Source organism: Chiloscyllium punctatum, unplaced genomic scaffold, assembly GCF_047496795.1.
Source record: "Chiloscyllium punctatum isolate Juve2018m unplaced genomic scaffold, sChiPun1.3 scaffold_154, whole genome shotgun sequence".
Taxonomy (NCBI): domain Eukaryota; kingdom Metazoa; phylum Chordata; class Chondrichthyes; order Orectolobiformes; family Hemiscylliidae; genus Chiloscyllium; species Chiloscyllium punctatum.
Genome location: NW_027309888.1, coordinates 128,925 through 148,874, shown reverse-complemented (window position 1 = coordinate 148,874; position 19,950 = coordinate 128,925). Strand labels below are relative to the sequence as shown.

The window sequence follows — 19,950 nt, the reverse complement described above, 5'->3', positions numbered from 1 at the left end:
TCTCTTGCTGTGTGTGTGTGTCTGTGTGTGTGTGTCACTCTCTCGCTGTGTCTGTCTGTGTTTGTGTGCTTTCTCATGCATGTGTCGCTCCCTCACTGTCTGTGTGTGCGTGTCCCTCCCTCGCTCTGTGTGTGCGTGTCCCTCCCTCGCCGTGTGTCTGCATGTATACCCCTCGCTCTGTGTGTGTGTGTGTTTGTGTGTGTGTGTGTGTGTATTTGTGCGTGTCCCTCCTTTGCTTTGCGTGTGTGTGCCCCCTCTCAATTTGTGTGCACATGCCCTCCCCCTCGTGGTGTGTGTGCTTGTCCCTCCTTCGCTGTGTGTCCCTCCCTCGCTGTGTGTGTGCGTGTCGCTCCCTCGCTGTGTGTGTGTGTGTGTGTGTGTCTCCCACGCTGTGTGTGTCCATGCTCCCTCCCTCGCTGCGTGTATCAGCGTGTCCCTCCCTCACTCTGTGTGTGTCCCTCCCTCACTGTGTGTGTGTGTCCCTCGCTCTCTGTGTATGTGCGTGGGCATGTCCTTCCCTCGCTGTGTCTGTGTGTGTCCCTTCACTGCGTGTCCCTCCCTCGCTGTGTGTGTGTGTGTGTGTCCCTTCCTCGCTGTGCGTGTGTGTGTGTTCTCCCTCAACTTGTGTGTACGTCCCCCTTGCTGTGTGTGCGTGTCCCTCCTCACTGTGTGTGTGTGTGTGTGTGTGTCCCTCCTCACTGTGTGTGTGTGTGTGTGTGCGTGTGTGTGTGTGTGTGTCCCTCCTCACTCTGTGTGTGTGTATGTGTGTGTGTGTGCGTGTGTGTGTGTCCCTCCTCACTCTGTGTGTGTGTGTGTGTGTGTGTGTCTGTCCCTCCTCACTGTGTGTGTGTGTGTGTGTGTGTGTGTGTGTGTGTGTGTGTGTGTGTGTGTGTGTGTGTGTGTCCCTCCTCACTGTGTGTGTGTGTGTGTGTGTGTGTGTCCCTCCTCACTGTGTGTGTGTGTGTGTGTGTGTGTGTGTCCCTCCCTCGCTGTGTATGTGTGAGTTACTCCCTTGCTCTGTGTGTGTCTCCCTCTTGCTCTGCATGTGTGTGTGTGGCCCTCCCTCGCTGTGTGTGCATGAGTCTCCTCCTCACTGTGTGTGTGCGTGACCCTCTCTTGCTCTGTGTGTGTGTGTGTGTGTGTGTGTGTGTGTCCATGTCCCTCACTGGCTGTGTGTGTGCGTGCCCCTCTCTCGCTGTGTGTCTGTGTTTGTGTGCTTGGGCATGAGCGTGTCCATCCCTCGCTGTGTGTACGTGTCCCCTCTTGCTGTGAGTATGTGTGACCCGTTTACAGTGTATGTGAGTGTCCTTCCCTCGCTGCGTGTGTGTGTGTGTGTGTGTGCCCCTTCCTTGCTGTGTGTCTATGCGCGTGTCCCTCCCTTGCTTTGTGCGTGTGTGAGTGTGCCTCTTGCTGTGTGTGCGTGTGTCACTTCCTCGCTTTGAGTGTGTATCCCTCCCTTGTTCTTTGTGCATATCCCCACCATTGTGTGTCCGCATCGCCCCTCGCTGTGTGAGTGCCTGTCCCCCCTTGCTGTGTGTGCGTGTGTCCCGTCTCGCTGTGTGTATGTGCCCCCTCTCAATTTCTGTGCACATGCCATCCCCCTCACCGTATGTCTGCTTGTCCCTCCTTCCCTGTGTGTGCGCGTGTCCCTCCCTTGCTGTTTATGTGCGTGTCCGTCTCTCGCTCTGTGTGTTGGTGTATATCCCTCCCTCGCTGTGTGTGTGCATGTCCTTCCCTCCGTCTGTGTGTGTGTGTCCCACTCTCACTGTGTGTGTCCCCCTCTTGCTGTGAGTATGTGTGTCCCTTTTGCAGTGTATGTGAGTGTCCCTCCCTCGGTGTGTGTGTGTGTGTGTGTGTGTGTATGCATGCGTGTCAATTCCTCACTGTGCCTGTGCGTCACTCGCACGCTGTGTGAGTTTGTGTGTGTGTGTGTGTGTGTGTGTGTGTGTGTCCCTCCCTTGCTCTTTGTGTATATTCCCCTCGCTGTGTGAGTGCATGTCCCCCCTTGCTCTGTGTGATTGTGTCCCTCCCTCGCCGTGTCAGTGCCTGTCCCACTCACTGTGTGTGCGTGTCCCCTCACTTTCTGTGCACATTTCCTCCCCCCTCGCCGTGTGTGTGCTTGTCCCTCCTTCCCTGTGTGTGTGTCCCTCCCTCGCTGCATGTCTCAGCACGTCCCTCTCTCGCTGTGTGTGTGTGTATCTCTTCCTCGCTGTGTGTGTGTGTGTACGTGTTACATGCTCACAGTATGTGTTCTTGTGTCACCCCTTCACTGCGTGTCCCTCACTCGCTGTGTGTGCGCGTGTCTCTCCCTCGCTGTGTGTATATATGTGTGTATGTGCGTGTCCCTCCCTCTGTGTGTGTGTGTGTGTTTGTGTGTGACCCTCCCTTGCTGTGTGTGCATATCCCTCCCTGGTTGTGTGTGTGCGTGCGTGTCCCTCTCTTGCTCTGTGTGTGTGTGTGTATGTGTACCTCTTGCTGTGCGTGTGTATGCATGTGTCTCCCACTCGCTGTGTTTGCGAGTGTCCCTCTCTTGCTCTGTGTGTGTCTGTGTTTGTGTGTCCCTGCCTCACTGTGTGTCTGCGTGTATCCCCCTCTCACTGTGTGTGTTTGCATGTCACTCCTTCACATTGCGTGTGTGTGTGTCCCCGTCCCTCGCTCTGTGTGTGTCCCTCACTCTCTCTCTGTGTATGTGCGCATGCATGTCTTTCCCTCACTGTGCCTGTGTGTGTGTCCCTTCGCTGAGTGTCCCTCCCTCACTGTGTGTGTACGTCCTCCCTCACTCTGTGCGTGTGTGTGTGTGTGTCCCTCTCTCGCTCTGTGTATGTGCGTGTCCCTCCCTCGCTGTGTATGTATGACTTTCCACGCTTGCTCTGTGTGTGTGTGTGTGTGTGTGTGTGTGTGTGTGTGTCCCTCTTGCTGTGCGAGTGTGTGCTTGGCCCTCCCTTGTTGAGTGAGCATGTGTCTCCCCCCTCGCTGTGTGTGTGCGTGTCCCTCTCTTGCTGTGAGTGTGTGTCCCTCACTTGCTCTGTGTGTGTGCATGTCCTTCCCTGCCTCACTGTGTGTGTGTTTGTGTGTGTGTGTCACTCTCTCACTGTATGTGTACGTTTCACTCCCTCGCTGTTTGTGTGTCCCTCGCTCGCTGTGTGTGTGAGTGTGTGTGTGTCCCTCCCTCGCTCTGTGTGTGTGTGTGTGTGTGTGTCCATTGCTGTGTATGTGCGTGTCCCTCCCTCGCTGTGTATGTGTGACTTTTCCCCCTTGCTCTGTGTGTGTTTGTGTGTGTTTGTGTGTATGTGTGTCCCTCCCTTGCTCTTTGTGTACATCCCCCTCACTGTGTGAGTGCATGTCCCCCCTTGCTGTGTGTGCCTGTGTCCCTCCCTCGCCGTGTCAGTGTGTGTCCCCTCTCACTGTGTGTGCGTGCCCCCTCTCACTTTCTGTGCACATTTCCTCCCCCTCGTCATGTGTGTGCTTGTTCCTCCTTCCGTGTGTGTGTGTGTGTGTGTGTCCCTCGCTGTGTATGTGTATGTCTGTCCCTCGCTGTGTGTGCCTGTCCCTCCCACACTGTTTGTGCATGTCCTTCCCTCCCTAGCTCTGTGTGTGTGTGTTTGTGTGTGTCCCTCCCTCGCTGTGTGTGCATGTCCCTCCCTGGATGTGTGTGTGTGTGTATGTGTGACTTTCTCCCCTTGCTCTGTGTATGTGTGTGTGTGTCCCTCTTGCTGTGTGTGTGTCCCACCCTTGCTCTTTGTGTATATCCCCCTCACTGTATGTGCGCATCTCCCCTCGGTGTGTGAGTGCATGTCCCCCCTCGCTGTGTGTGCGCGTATCCCTCCCTCGCTGTGCCTGTGCGTATCCCCAGTCGCTGTGTGTGCGTGCACCCTCTCAATTTCTGTGCACTTGCCCTCCCCCTCGCCGTGTGTCTACTTGTCCCTCCTTCCCTGTGTGTGGGTGTCCCTCCCTCGCTGTGTGTGTGCATATCCCTCCCTCGCCGTGTGTGTGTGTGTCCCTTCCTTGCTGTGTGTGTGTACGTGTCATATCCTCACTATATGTGTTTGTGTGTCCCCCCCTTCACTGCGTGTCCCTCCCTCGCTGTGTGTGTGTGTGTGTGTGTGTAAGTGTGTCTCCTCCCATGCTGTGAGTGTGCGTGTCCCCCTTGCTGTTGTGTGTGTGTGCGTGTCCCTCCCTCGCTGTGTATGTGTGAGATCCCCCCCTTTGCTGTGTGTGTGTGTGTGTGTGTGTGTGTGTTTGTCCCTCTTGCTGTGCATGGCCCTCCGTCGCTGTGTGCATGTGTCTCCCCCTCGCTGTGTGTGTGTGTGTGTGTGTCCCTCTCTTGCTCTGTGTGTGTGTGTTTGTGTGTGACCCTCCCTCGCTGTGTGTGCATGCCTCTCCCTGGCTGCGTGTGTGCGTGTCCCTCTCTTGCTCTGTGTGTGTGTGTGTGTGTGTGTGTCCCTCTAGATGTGCACGCGTGTGTGTGGCCTTCCCTCTTGTGGGTGCATGTGTCTCCCCCTCGCTGTGTTTGTGAGTGTCCCTCTCTTGCTCTGTTTGTGTGGACCTCCCTCGCTGTGTGTGCATGTGTCTCACCCTCGCTGTGTGTGCGTGCGTGTCCTTCCCTCGCTGTGTGTGTGCGTGTGCCTCCCCCCTCGCTTGTGTGTTTGCGAGTGTTCCTCTCTTGCTCTGTGTGTGCGTGTTTCTGTGCGCGAGTTCCTCCCTCGCTGCATGTGTCTGTGTTTCTGTGCTTGCACATGTCCCTCCCTCACTGTGTGTGTGCCCCCCACTTGCTGTGAGAATGTGTGTCCCTCTAGGAGTGTATGTGCGTATCCCACCCTCGCTTTGTGTGTGTGTGTCCCTCTTGCTCTGTGTGCGTGTGTCACTCCCTCGCTCTTTGTGTGTGTATGTGTCCCTCCATTGCTCTTTGTGTATATCCCCTCATTGTGTGTGCGCATCCCCCCTCGCTGTGTGTGCGTGTCCCTCCCTCGCTGTGTGTGTGCGTGCCCCCTCTCAATTTCTGTCCACATGCCCTCCCCCTCGACATGTGTGAGCTTGTCCCTCCTTCGCGGTGTGTGCGTGTCCCTCCTTGCAGTGTATGTGCGTGTACCTCCCTCGCTGTGTGTCTGCGTGTATTCCCCTCACTGTAAGAGTGTGTGTTTGTCCCTTGCTCTGTGTTTGTGTGTATGTGTGCGTGTCCCTCCTTCGCTTTACGTGTGTGTGTCCCCGTCCCCCGCTGTGTGTATGTGCGCGTCCCTCCCTCGCTGTGTGTGTGTGTGTTCCTGTCCCTCGCAGTGTGTCTGTCTGTATTCCCCTCACTGTGTGTCTGTTTGCGTGTCCCTCCCTCGCTTTGTGTGTGTGTGCCCCCTCTCAATTTGTGTGCACATGCCTTCCCCCTCGCTGTGTGTGTGCGTGTCCCTCCCTTGCTGTGTGTGTGCGTGTCCCTCCCTCGCTGTGTGTGTGCGTGTCGCTCCCTTACTGCGTGTTTCAGCGTGTCCCTCCCTCGCTGTGTGTGTGCGTGTCGCTCCCTTACTGCGTGTCTCAGCGTGTCCCTCCCTCGCTGTGTGTGCATGTCCTTCCCTCTCTGTCTGTGTATCTGTGTGTGTTTCCCTTCACTGCGTGTCTGTGCGTGTCCCTCCCTCGCTGTGTGAGTGTGTGTGTGTATCTCCCTCGCTGTGTGCGTGTCCCTCCCACGCTGTGTATGTGCATGTCCCCTCCCTCACTGCGTGTCTCAGCGTGTCCCTCCCTCGCTGTGTGTGCATGTCCTTCCCTCACTGTCTGTGAGTGTGTGTGTGTGTGTCCCTTCGCTGCATGTCTGTGTGTGTCTCTTTCCTGCTGTGTGTGCGCGTGTCCCTCCCTCGCTCTGTGTGTGCGCGTGTCCCTCCCTCGCTCTGTGTGTGCGCGTGTCCCTCCCTCGCTCTGTGTGTGCGCGTGTCCCTCCCTCGCTGTGTGTGTGCGCGTGTCCCTCCCTCGCTGTGTGTGTGCGCGTGTCCCTCCCTCGCTGTGTGTGTGCGCGTGTCCCTTCCTTGCTGTGTATGTGTGTCCCTTCTTTGCTGTGTATGTGTGTCCCTTCCTCGCTGTGTATGTGTGTCCCTTCCTCGCTGTGTATGTGTGTCCCTCCCTCGCTGTGTATGTGCGTCCCTCCCTCGCTGTGTATGTGTGTCCCTCTCTCGCTGTGTGTGTGTCCCTCCCTCGTTGTGTGTGTGTGTCCCTCCCTCGCTTCATGTGTGTGTGTGTGTGTCCCTCCCTCGATTTGCGTATGTGTCCCTCCCTCACTGTGTGTCTGCGTGTATTCCCTCACTGTGTGTGTGTGTGTGTGTGTCCAAAATTTGCACCTTCAGTGAATTGGCCATCATAAATTGATTGTGGTATTCAGGAATGTGTGGTTTAAATAAGTTCACCACGAGAAATTCAGGGTTTAATGTATAGGTAGAGGGGTGGGTCTGGGTAGGATGCTCTTCAGAGTTTTGGAATGGACTGGTTGGGCCGAATGGCCTGGTTGCACACGATGGCGATTCTATTCAGGTTATCGTCCAGCACTGTCAACCATCCCCGTCTCTTACACCTTGCCTTATCCCCAGTATTCTCCTCAACACAGTAATCTCCTCCAGACTCTAAAACACTCCTTGCCTATGTAACCTTCTCCAGTCCTTACAAAGATCGATATGTCTGTCACCTCTTCCTGCTTTTAGAACCCTCCCTATAACTATTACCATTTGGTACAGCACTCCCAATCATTGTTCCCTCTTGAAACTCCCATAAACATTTGTGTCTCTGAAAACTAATCTGGACTGTCTCAACTTCCCTTTGACAGTTACATGCTGAGACCTGCTCTATATCAGTGAAGAAATTAAGTCTTGGCAACAACTCGCTGTTATAATCTCCCTCCAGCCTTACAGCACTGAGGATCAGTAGAAGCTCTTTTCAACCCGACAGCCATCCCTGTGTCTGTAATCTCCTCCACTCCCCACAATACATTCTCTCTGAGCTCCTCTGTAGTCCACTAAACACTCCCTAACACTGTCTGTATCAGTATAACCTTCTCCAAAACACACAACCTTCTCTATCTGTGTAAATCCCTACACCGGACCCTATCCCTCTCAGCTCCGTCTAACAATACAACTCTCCATGTCTGTGTATTCACCTTCAGCCCCTACTCTCCTCCCGATCTGTGTAACCTTCTCCATGCATTTTTGCTTCAGTCTCTTCAACTGTCCCTGTCAGTGTAACCTCTTCCAGACGAGAAAACTCTCCTCTTTTTGACTTACTCAGACCACACAACCCTCACTATCTATAACCTACTCCTGTCTGAGAAACCTACTTCTGCAGTTGCTCCAACTCTCCATAAGCTCCTGCAGCTCTTACATCCCTCCCTATCTACCAAATCTCTTCCAGTCCCTAAACACCAACAGTCTGTGGAGACCCGACCACCATCCCTATCAGTGTAATCCTCTCAGGTCTCTGCAGTAATCCTGATCTGTCGAACTCACTCCATGCCTGTGCCTCTCCCAATCCGGTCCCTACAAAATGCACTATCTATTTAACACCCTCCTGTCACTATCACCCCCATGTCAATGTAAGCTCCTTCTGTGTCTCCACCATCTACCCATCTCCATAACCTTGTCCAGCTCTTACACCACTATCTGTTTAAACGTCACCCTCCTCTACAACTTCCTCCTGTTTGTGCTATGCTCCCTTATCTGTGAAACTGTTTCTGACCAAAATTGCTATCCCAGTCTCTGAAAAGAAATCCAGATTCCACAGCCTCCATAACCCCCAGAACCTAATCCTTCCTATGTCTATAAACATCGTTAGTCACGATACCCTGCATATCTCAGTTTGTTCTTCCAGTCGATACAAATATCTTTATCTCTGTAATCTGCTCAGCTCCCTAAAACAGTCCCTGTCTGTGATTCAGCCCTGGCCTACAAACATTCTTATCCCTGTAAACTTCTCTATCCCTCCCAACATTCCCAACTCCATGAACCCCTGTCAGCCCTACAGCTCTCCACATTTCTGTAACCTCCTGTGGGTCTATGGTCCTCCCTCCCTGTGAAATCACCTCCAGTCCCCACACCCCTCCCAATCTGGGTCCTCTGCTCCAGATCAGGCCATTGCTGTCTCTGTAAACACCTCCACTCCTGACAACTCTTCCCATTTGTGTAACCTCGTTCAGACCCCATACTCTCCAGCTTCCTGAATCCTCTTCCTGCATTGCAACCAAAACCATGTTTGTGTAACAATCTCAAGTGCTTAAACCTCCCCAATTCCGTAACCTTTTGCAGTCCTAACAAAACATCTAAACTATGAAACCGCTCATTTCCATACAATCCTCCCTCCCTCCCTCCCTCCTCAAATGCCTTCATCACCATGAAACCTCACAATTACTGAAGCCTCCTTTTGGCACTGCAAACCTCCTAATATCTGCAAAATCCTCGTGTCCTGATATCCCTCCCTATCTCTGTAACTCCCTCCACCCTCCAGTGTCATTCTGGGGAGCATGGGAGAGGAGAGAACGTTTGTAGAGTTTGGACCATATTACGGAGGTAGAATTCTGGGAATTACAGATTTAGTTTTATGTCTGTGGTGTGCAGATTATTGGCGAGGACTCTAAAGACAGGATATACGACTACTTGGAAAACCATAGTTAAATTAGCCACAGTCAGTATGGGTTTGTGAGCGGTCAGGTCATGCCTCACAAACCTTATTGAATTCTTTGAGGATATGGCAGAATATGTTGATGGCTCATTCAGAAAAGAAGGAAAATTGGGATACAGGGAAATCTGTCTGTCTGGATACAGGATTGGATGGCCCAGAGAAGACAGAGGGTGGCAGCAGATGGACAGTATTGAGCCTGGAGCTCAGTGACCAGTGGGGTTCTGTAACAATCAGCTCTGGGACTCTGCTCTCTGTGAATTTTGTAACTGACTTGGATGTGGATGTTGGAGAGTGGGTTAGTAAGTTTGCCAATAACGTGAAGGTTGGTGGAGTGGTGGGGAATGTGGAGAGCTGTTGTAGAATGCAATGGGACATTGGCAGGACACAGAGCTGGGCTGGAAGTGGCAGATGGAGTCCAATCTGGAAAAGTGTGAAGTGATTCATTCTGGAAGGTCAAATTTGAATACAGAATACAGGGTGAAAGGTAGATTACTTGCCAGAGATCATGGGGTCAGTGTCAATAGATCCCTCAAAATCGCCACGCACGTTGGTAGGGTTGTTAAAAAGGCACTTGTTGTGTTGGCTCCCCTTAGAAGGGGATTGACGGTAAGAGCCGTGAGGTTTTACTGCATCTTTATAGCGTCCTGGTGAGACCACACTTGGAATATTGTGTTCAGTTCTGGTCCCCTGTTTACAGGAAGGATGCGCACGATTTAGCGAGCGTACACAGGAGATTTACCAAGATGCTGCCTGTAATGGAGGGCAGTTCTTACAAAAAAGGGTGAGGGAGCGAAGGATTTTTTCATTGGAGTGAAGAAGGGGGCGGGGCGACTTTGTGGATGTGAACAAGATGATAAGAGGCACAGAGTGAGTGAATAGTCAGAGACTTTTCCTCCTATGGCATAAATGGCTATTACAAGGGGGCGTAACTTTAAGGTGAATGGAGGATGGATAAGAGAATAGAGAATGGTGGGTGGTTGGATGGACTGCCAATGGTGGGAGTAAAATTAGGCACATCTGGGACATTTAATAGAATCTTGGACAGACACATGGATAATAGTAAAATGAAGGGTATGTAGTTTATTTTGATCTTACAGTTGGATAAAAGGTTGGCATGAAATCATGGCCGAAGGGTCTTGGGCTGAACTGTTCTGTGTTCTGTGTTCTGTCTGGTAAACTGGGTAATAAGCTCAGATCAGTGTAAAAAGGATATGGCTTTCAGGAGGAGCTCGTGAACTGGATACAAAATTTGCTTGATGGTAGGAGACAGAGGGTGGTGGGAGGCATGTTGTTTTTTTCTGGCTGGAGACATGTGATCAGCGGTGGAGTGGGTCCACTGTTGTTTGTCATTTGGATAAATGGTTTGGATGGGAATATTGGCTTCCTGGTAAGTAACTGTTTTGTGTGACACTGAAATTGGTGGTAAAGTGGATAGTGGAGAATGTTATCTGTGATACAACAGGATGAACAGTACTGCTGGGATAGTGGGCTGAAGAATAGCAGATGGAGTTTAATTAGATAAAGGTGAGGTGTTCCATTTTGGTGGAACAAACCAGGGTGGGACTTGTACAGTTATTGTTCGGGCCCTGGATCGTGTTTTCAGTCAGAGATCCAGTGACCCAGGTACACATTTCTTTGAATGTGGTGTCACAGGTAGACAGGCTGGTGAAGAAGGCATTTGGGATGGTTACCTTCATTCGGGAGAGCATTAAGTGTAAGAGTTGGGATGTCATGTTGTGGCTGTAAAAGACATTGGTGGGGCCACCATTAAAACATTGTTGATCAGTCGGAAGAACTCATCTAGTTCACTAACCTCCTTTAGGGAAGGACATCAAATATTCTAACCTGGTCTGGCCAACATGTGACTCCAGACCCACAGCAATATGACTGACTCTGAGCTGCCCTCTAGGTAATTAGCAGAGGGGCCAAATAACGTTGTTCCAGGCAGTGACACCCACATCCCATGAATGAATAAATAAAAATACCTATGTCCCTCCGTACCTCTGCAAACCCCTCCAGCTGCAGAAATCCGTCCTGGCTTTGTAACACCCTGACCACTCTCTGTAACACTCTCACCACCTCCAGCACATTCATCTCTCCCTGTTCCTATCGTGTCATTAAACCTTGACAATGATTCCCCTTCCCACTGCCCTCCTCCTGCTAGCAGACCCATTGCAATTACTCCTAAAACACTCTCTCACTTCAGGCTTTTAAGTACTTTTTGGTGATCTTCTCAGCCTCATAATCTAGTATGATTCGTTTTGTCCTGAGTAAAGGATCAGTGGGAATTTCTTGCTGAGGTTTTTACTGTTTCAATTGAATGTCCTTTTGTTGAGTATTTTGCATTGTCCCTTCAAATATTTTCCACTGTTCATTTACAGGCACATATTTCAGTCTGTTTCCCGCGTTTACCTTGGTCAGTTCTCCTGTCAAACTCATGTAATTGTCTATTTTTATTTATTGCAGATTTCCTTTCTGTGAATCACTTTAAAACTTTATTTATTTTAACTGCACTTTACCACATTTCCCGAAGGATCTCTGCAGGTGACATTACTCATTCACTAAGTTTCATTACATGGTCGCTCTGCGATAGTTATGTCCCTTAACAGTTGCACAATGTGTTTTTCAAAGAAACACTGAAAAAAAATTAACCAAACTCATCTTCCAATATCAATGGTGACTGTGTGATTGTCCCAGATTATACAAATATTGAAGTTTCCCAAAGTTATCACAATGTGTTTGTTAAAAAAATTCCAATGAGTTTGTGTGTAATGCAGTGCTGAACAATGGAATGCTGTTCAGTGGCTAAAACTGTTCTGCTGCTTGTGACCTTGGCAAGTAGTAGCCAGAATGTACATTCAGACTGACTCTACTTCATGATCTGAGGCCAAATGCTTTCTCTGTAATGCCTTTGTTATCCATTATTGCTATCGTTGCCCATTTTGCCTGAGTTTGCACAAGATTACAAACCACTGAATATTTTTGTTCACCCTGTATCCATGTCTCCCTGGTGTCTAAATCTCTTTTATCTCTGTGTCACAAATCCTTCGACCATATTGCAGCAACGTTGTCCGTTTAAAAAAAAAACATAATATATTCTCTTCCACAATTTTCCGTCACAAATCTATTTGCTGATGTACAATTTTAGATGAGATTACTTACAGTGTGGAAACAGGCCCTTCGGCCCAACAAGTCCACACCGACCCGCCGAAGTGCAACCCACCCATACCCTTACATTTACCCCTTACCTAACACTACGGACAATTTAGCATGGCCAATTCACCCGACCTGCACATCTTTGGACTGTGGGAGGAAACCGGAGCACCCGGAGGAAACCCACGCAGACACGGGGAGAACGTGCAAACTCCACACAGTCAGTCGCCTGAGGCGGGAATTGAACCCAGGTCTCTGGCGCTGTGAGGCAGCAGTGAGAACCTCTGAGCCACCGTGCCGCCCCGATAAGTCAAAACTGACCCTCCGAAGAGCAGCCCACCCAGACCATTCCCCTACACCTAACACTGTGGGCAATTTTCCATGGCTAATTCACCTAACCTGCAACTTTTTGGACTGTGGGAGGAAACCGGAGCACCCGGAGGAAACCCACACAGACACGGGGAGAATGTGCAAACTCCACATAGACAGTTGCCTGAGGCGGGAATTGAGCCCGGGTCTCTGGTGCTGTGACGCAGCAGTGCTAACCAATGTGCCATCGTGCCGCCCTCAACGTAAACATTTTCGTTAAACTCTGTCTCCTCCTGTTCCTTTCTGCTTGTCTTCAGTCACATTCCCATGCTGCTCCCATACTTCACCTTTCTTCTGTGGTTTTGGAAAGATCCTTTCACTTGAATCCTGTCCCGGCATCCTCTCTGTCAGTTTAATGCCCTGTCCATAAACCTACCAACATGATTGGCCAGGACACTGCTCCTAGCACAGTTCCAGAGGGACCATCCTAATAGATTTTTTTAAAATCAGGTATGGGATGTGTGAGTCTCTGGATGACCAGCCTTTCTTGCCCAGTCCTAGAAGCCCTTGAACTGAGAAACTTGCTCGGCCATTTCAGAGGGTAATTGAGAGGCAAATCCTTTGCTGTGGGTATATCGTGCAGACCACGTGAGGATGGGCAGATGTCCTTCTCTAAAGGACAAGTGTTTGGATTTGTTGTACATCAGTAATGGTTTCATACTTATTTGTGGATTGTTAATTATTATTTTTAAAATTATTGATTTCAAGTGTCTCCTTTTCAGATGGCGGGATTCAATCCTGCCTCCCCTGAACATTAGCTGAGGTTTTGGATACATTCTCTCGCAATAATACCACTAGGCCATTACTTCACCTGCTCACTGGGTGCTCATCCCTGAGCACTGATACCAGGGCATCATGAAGCTAAACCCATTCTTCCGACACAATTGTGTGATCCTGACATCTTCCAGCAATCTGGGACTATTACTTAATATCGCTCCATTTTCCAGATCTCTGTGGGACTCTGTGCCATTCTCCATGTGTAACCCTCACTGCATCAGTCTAATTTCCCATTCTGTCTATTTCTCTGTCTCCTGTAGGTACTGAGGAAACTCCTGAATCAATAGCCTTCCCAGCTGCTGGGTGGGTCGTCCCTCACCTCATTGAACGCAGTTGGTCTGCCAGAGAGAGACAAAGGGAAAGGAGATCTGACCAGTAGTGAGGTAAGGTCACCCACAGTGCACAGAGCAAAGAACAATGAGAGGGCTCCAAACATCTGTGAACACAACATGACATAGATACAGTGCTGGAGGGGAGCAGTGTACACACACACACCCCAGGCTCAATCACCATCCCAATGTAAGTTCTGTTATATTAAAACTCACGACTCTACAACAGTGTATCTATGGCATGTCTTGTGGTCCAGTGTCTTCGATAATTTTTAATCCTGTAACAGATCCTATCACTGTAACCTCCTCCCTTCCCGATAGTCCCTCCACATATTTGAATTGTGCTGCATTCCAGACGACCTTCCTTATCCCTGTAACTTGGTTCAGTGTTAACAACATGCTTTATCTCGGTAGTCTCCTCCTCCAATAATGTAAACACAAGGACTACAGATGCAAGAAACCAGAGTCTAGATTAGAGTGGTGCTGGAAAAGCACGGCAGGTCAGGCAGCATCCGAGGAGCAGGAAAATCGATGTTTCAGGCAAAAGCCCTTCATCAGGAACAGAGGCCGGGAGCCTGCAGAGTGGGGAGATAAATAAGAGAGGGGTGGGGATGGGGAGAAAGTAGCATAGAGTACAGTAGGTGAATAGGGTGGGGAAGAAGGTGATAGGTCAGAGTGGAGGATGGGGGAAGGTAGCAAAGAGTACAATGGGTGAATGGGGGTGGGGATGGGGGTGATAGGTCAGAGAGGAGGGTGGAGTGGATCGGTGGGAAGGGAGATAGGCCATTAGGACAGGTCATGAGGGCGGTGCTGAGCTGGAAGGCTGGAGGTGGGGTGAGATGGGGGAAGGGGAAATGAGGAAACTGGTGAAGTCCACATTGATGCCCTGGGGTTGAAGTGTTCCGAGACGGAAGGTGAGGCGTTCTTCCTCCAGGCGTCGGGTGGTGTGGAAGTGGCGGTGGAGGAAGCCCAGGACCTGCATGTCCTCGGCAGAGTGGAAGGGGGAGTTGAAATGTTGGGTCACAGGGCGGTGGGGTTGATTGGTGCGGGTGTACCAGAGATGTTCCCTAAAGTGCTCTGCTAGGAGGTGTTCAGTCTCCCCAATGTAGAGGAGACCGCATTGGGAGCAACGGATACAATAAATGATATTGGTGGATGTGCAGGTAAAACATTGGATGTGGAAGGCTCCTTTCGGGCCTTGGATGGTGGTGAGGGGGGAGGTCTGGGCGCAGGTTTTGCAATTCCTGCAGTGGCAGGAGAAGGTGCCAGGAAGGGAGGGTGGGTTTTTGGGGGGCATGGAACTGACCAGGTAGTCACAGAGGGAATGGTCTTTGCGGAAAGTGGAAAGGGGTGGGGAGGGAAATATATCCCTGGTGGTGGGGTCCGTTTGGAGGTGGTGGAAATGTCGGCAGATGATTTGGTTTCTGAGAAGGTTGGTCGGGTGGAAGGTGAGCACCGGGGTGTTCTGTCCTTGTTACGGTTGGAGGGGTGGGGTCTGAGGGCGGAGGTGTGGGATGTAGACGAGATGCATTGGAGGGCATCTTTTACCACGTGGGAAGGGAAATTCCGATCTCTAAAGAAGGAGGCTATCTGATGTGTTCTGTGGTGGAACTGGCCGTCCTGGGAGCATGTACGGTGGATGTGGAGGTATTGGGAATAGGGGTTGGGAATTTTGCAGACAGTAGGGTGGGAAGATGTGTAATCTAGGTAGCTGTAGGAGTCGGTAGGTTTGTAAAAATTGTCGGTGTCAAGTCGGTTGTCATTAATGGGGATTGAGAGGTGCAGGAACGGGAAGGAATTGTCTGAGATGGTCCAGGTAAATTTAAGGTCAGGGTGGAATGTGTTGGTGAAGTTGCTGAATTGCTCAAACTCCTCGAGGGAGCACGAGGTGGTGCCAATGCAGTCATCAATGTAGCGGAGGAAGAGGTGGGGAGTAGTGCCATTGTAACTACGGAAGATGGACTGTTCTACGTAGCCAACAAAGAGACAGGCATAGCTGGGGCCCATACGGGTGCCCATGGCTACTCCTTTGGTATGGAGGAAGTGGGAGAATTTGAAGGAAAAATTGTTAAGGGTGTGGACAAGTTCAGCCAAACGAATGAGAGTATTATTGGAAGGGTTCTGTTGTGGATGTCGGGAGATGAAGAAACGGAGGGCTTGGAGGTCCTGGTCATGGTGGATGGAGGTGTAGAGGGATTGGATATCCATGGTGAAGATGAGGCGTTGGGGGCCTGGGAAACGGAAGTCTTGGAGGAGTGGAGGGTGTGAGTGGTGTCTCAAACGAATGTGGGTAATTCCTGGACTGGGGGATAGGACAATGTCGAGGTAGGTAGACATGCGTTTGATGGAATAGGAGCATGCTGAGAGAATGGGTCGGCCAGGGTGGTCAGGCTTGTGGATCTTGGGTAGGAGGTAGAACCGGACAGTGCGGGATCCTGGACAATGAGGTTGGAAGCTGTGGGTGGGAGATCTCCTCCTGAGGTGATGACGTTCTGTATGGTCTGGGAGATGACGGTTTGGTGATTGGAGGTGGGTCATGGTAGAGGGGGTGATAGGAGGAGGTGTCTTTGAGTTGGCATCATGGCTTCAGCGGTGTAGAGGTCAGTGCACCAGACTCCCACTGCACCCCCTTTATCTGCTGGTTTGATGGTGAGGTCGGTATTGGAGTAGAGGAAGTGGAGGGCTGCACGTTGTGAGGGTGAGAGGATGGAGTGGGGGAGGGGGTAGATAGGTTGAGGCGGTTAATGTCTCGGTGGAAGTTGGAAATGAAGAAATCGAAGACAGGTAATAGGCCAGCGCGGGGTGTCCTGGTGGATGGAGTGTATTGGAGGGCAGCAAAGGGGTCCTCAGAAAATAGGCGGGAGTCTTCATTGTAAAAGTCAGCTCTGAGGCGGAGGTGATGGAAGAAGTGTTCGATGTCACGGCGTGTATTAAATTCATTGATGTGTGGATGGAGGGGGATAAAGGTGAGGCCTTTGCTGAGGACTGATCATTCATCCTCAGTGAGGGGGAGGTCCGGGGGAATGGTGAAAACTCGGCAGGACTGGGAGCTGGGATTAGGCGTAGGTGTGGAGCTGGGGGAGGCGACTGAGCCTGTAACTGGAGTGGGTGTGGTGTTAGGGGGGATGGGGATGGAGTCATGAGCAGGGGTGGGGTTCCCCTCAGGGTTCTGGGGGCAGGGATTGTGACGGTGGGACTTGGAGGTGGTGTCAGCAAAATGCAGGTGAGTGGCGTTGGTGGGGGCGGAAGTGGTGGCAAACACGGCAGTGGGGGGGGGGTGGAAGTCACTGAGTGTGTGACATCAGCGATGATGTGAGGGGCGGAAGTGATGTCACTTGTGGTGTATGAGGAATTGTGAGGGGCGGAAATGGCATTTACTTTATTTTAACCAATAATTTCCTGTCACAAATCTGTTTGACAATGTCATATTTTAATTAAACTCAGTCCCTTACTGTTTCTTTCTTTTGGTCTTCATCCACATCTCCATGGTGTTCTAATATTTCAACCTTTCTCTTTGGACTTGGGAATATCCATTCACCTCAGACCTGTCCCCCTCCTCATCTGTGTCCATTTATAGCACACTGCATAATCCTGGTACCAGAGGGGCCTATCCCAATAAAATAGCTCAGTCCTCCCTGAGTACTGGTAGCAGTGCTCACTGGTCAGAACCACTTCTGATGATGCTATTGTGTGATCCTGACACCTTCCTGCACTCTGCTGATATCACTGTCTTTCTGCATGTGGTATCCCTCACTGTGTGGGTCTAATTGCTGCCTCTGTCAGTGTCTCTCACTCTTGCAGCTACTCCAGATCCTGAGCCAACAGCATTCTCCAGTCCAGAGGGAAGCAACTGCACAGGCCAGGGACGGAGACTGGGTATTTCCAGATCTCTGTGGGACTCAGTGCCATTCTCCACGTGGAACCTTCATTGCATTAATCTAATTTGCCATTCTGTCTACTTCTCTGTCTCTTGCAGGTATTTCTGATGTCCCTGACTCAGCAGAATTCCCAATTCATGAATCGTCCATCACCACATTGAAGACAGTTGGTCAGCCAGAGACAGATGGAGAGGGAGATCTGCACCCTTCAGTAAATCCTGCAGCCGCTAAGATCACTCACAGTAAACAACACAGGGAGGAGTTAGTGGGCTTTAATTCAGACCCTGAGGGCATGATGTAGGAACAATGCTGGGCAAGGAACATGAGAAAATTCTCAGGCTTCATTATCATCATCTTGTCTGTAAATTCATCTGTTCCACAGAACCCCCCCTATGTCTGTCAGTTTCTCCATCGTCTGTTTCATTGATACCACTTCCCCTATCTCTATCAGCCCCTACAATCCTGCTTATCCCTGTAAGCTCCTCATATCAGTACAACTCTCCAAGTTTCTGCGTTTGCCTTTAATCCCGGGTTCTGTCACATCTCTCCTTTACTGGAAAAAAACAACTCTTCAGTTCCTTAAGCCATCCTGGTCAGTGTAGTCCTTTCCAGACCTCAAAACCCTCCCTGTCTTTGTGACTGTTTTGACCTCCTACTACCTTCATGATCTCTGTAACCTTCCCGTCACGACAACAAAAAAGCTCTTTTCCTTAGTAACCTCCTCCAGCTGTGAGACTCCTCCTTGTCTCTGGGCACAAAGCAGAGTGACCCTGCTTCTCTCATAAATTAGTTTCTGCATTTCTAATGATGACTATGAACTCTTCCTGTCTCTAAAACGCACTCAGTCTCTGTAAACTCTGCTGGTCCCGATTGATGTAATTTCCTTCGGTAACAACAAACCTTTATACCTTAAATCTCCTCCAGACGCGACCACACAGTTTATTTCTATAACCTCAATGAGTGACAGAGTCCTAGAGATGTACAGCACGGACACAGACCCTTCGGTCCAACCCGTCCATGCCGACCAGATATCCCAACCCAATCTAGTCCCACCTCCCAGCACCCGACCCATATCCCTCCAAACCATTCCCATTCATATACCCATCCAAATGCCTCTTAAATGTTGCAATTGTCCCAGCCTCCACCACATCCTCTGGCAGCTCGTTCCATACACGTTCCACACTCTGCGTGAAAAGATTGCCCCTTAGGTCTCTTTGATATCTTTCCCCTCTCACCCTAAACCTATGCCCTCGAGTTCTGGACTCCCTGACCCAAGGGAAAAGACTTTGTCTGTTTATCCTATCCTATCCATGCCCCTCATAATTTTGTAAACCTCTGTAAGGTCACCCCTCAGCCTCCGAAGCTCCAGGGAAAACCACCCCAGCCTGTTCAGCCTCTCCCTGTAGCTCAAATCCTCCAGCCCTGGCAACATCCTTGTAAATCTTTTCTGAACTGTTTCAAGTTTCACAACAATTCTTCCGATAGGAAGGAGACCGGAATTGCACAAAATATTCCAACAGTGGCCAAACCAATGTGCTGTACAGCCGCAACATGACCTCCCATCTCCTGTATTTAATACTCTGACCAATAAAGGAAAGCATACCAAATGCCGCCTTCACTCTTTTATCTATCTGCGATTCCACTTTTAAGGAGCTATGAACTTGCACTCCAAGGTCTCTTTGGTCAGCAACACTCCCTAGGACTTTACCATTACGTGTATATGTCCTGCTAAGACTTGCTTTCCCAAAATGCCGCACATCGCATTTATCTGAATTAAACTCCATCTGCCAGTTAGCCCATTGTCCCATCTGGTCCAGATCCTGTTGTAACCCTCTTCGCTGTCCACTACACCTCCAATTTTGGTGTCATCTATAAACTTACTAACTATACCTCTTATGCTCGCATCCAAATCATTTATGTAAATGACAAAAAGTAGAGAGCCCAGCACTGACCCTTGTGACACTCCACTGGTCACAGGCCTTCAGTCTGAAAAACAGCCCTCCACCACCACTATCTGTCTTTTACCTTTGAGCCAGTTCTGTATCCAAATGGTTAATTCTCCCTGTATTCCATGAGTTCTAACCTTGCTAATCAGCCTCCCATGGGGGACCTTGTCGAATGCCTCACTGAAGTCCATATCGATCACATCTATCACTCTGCCTTCATCAATCTTCTTTGTTACGTCGTCAAAAAACTCAATCAAGTTTATGAGACATGATTTCCCACGCACAAAGCCATGTCAACTATTCCTAATCAGTCCTTGCCTTTCCAAATACATGTGCATTTTGTCCCTCAGGATTCCCTCCATCAACTTGCCCACCACTGAGTTCAGGCTCACCGCTCTATACTTCCCTGGCTTGTCTTTACCACCCTTCTTAAACAGTTGCACCACTTTTGCCAACCTCCAGTCTTCTGGCATCTCACCTGTGATTATTGATGATACAAATATCTCAGCACGAGGCCCAGCAATCACTTCTCTAGCTTCCCACAGAGTTCTCGGGTACACCTGATCAGTTCCTGGGGGTTTATTCTCCTTTTACTGTTTCAAGACATCCAGCACTTCCTCCTCTGTTTCTCTGGACATTTTGCAAGATGTCACCATCGATTTCCCTCCAGTCTATATCTTCCATATGAATTTCTACAGTAAATACTGATGCAAAATATTCATTTCGTATCTCCCCCATTTTCTGCGGCTCCACACAAAGGCCGCCTTTCTGATCTTTGTGAGGCCCTATTCTCTCCTTCGTTACCCTTTTTTCCTTTAATATATTTGTAAAAACCCTTTGCATTCTTCTTCATTCTCTTTG

General features: G+C 50.2%; 1 long non-coding RNA gene across 4 annotated transcripts in view; it reads left to right on the top strand.

The window, feature by feature from the left end:
• LOC140471685 (uncharacterized) overlaps positions 1–19,950 on the top strand; it is a 76,644-nt gene that overhangs the window by 9,728 nt on the left and 46,966 nt on the right. For 3 of the 4 annotated variants that reach the window (XR_011957168.1, XR_011957170.1, XR_011957171.1), the window contains 2 exons: positions 13,197–13,319; positions 17,242–17,354. This is a non-coding gene — a long non-coding RNA (uncharacterized lncRNA). The remainder of the gene's footprint in view (positions 1–13,196; positions 13,320–17,241; positions 17,355–19,950) is intronic. The other variant, XR_011957169.1, reaches the window with a different exon arrangement.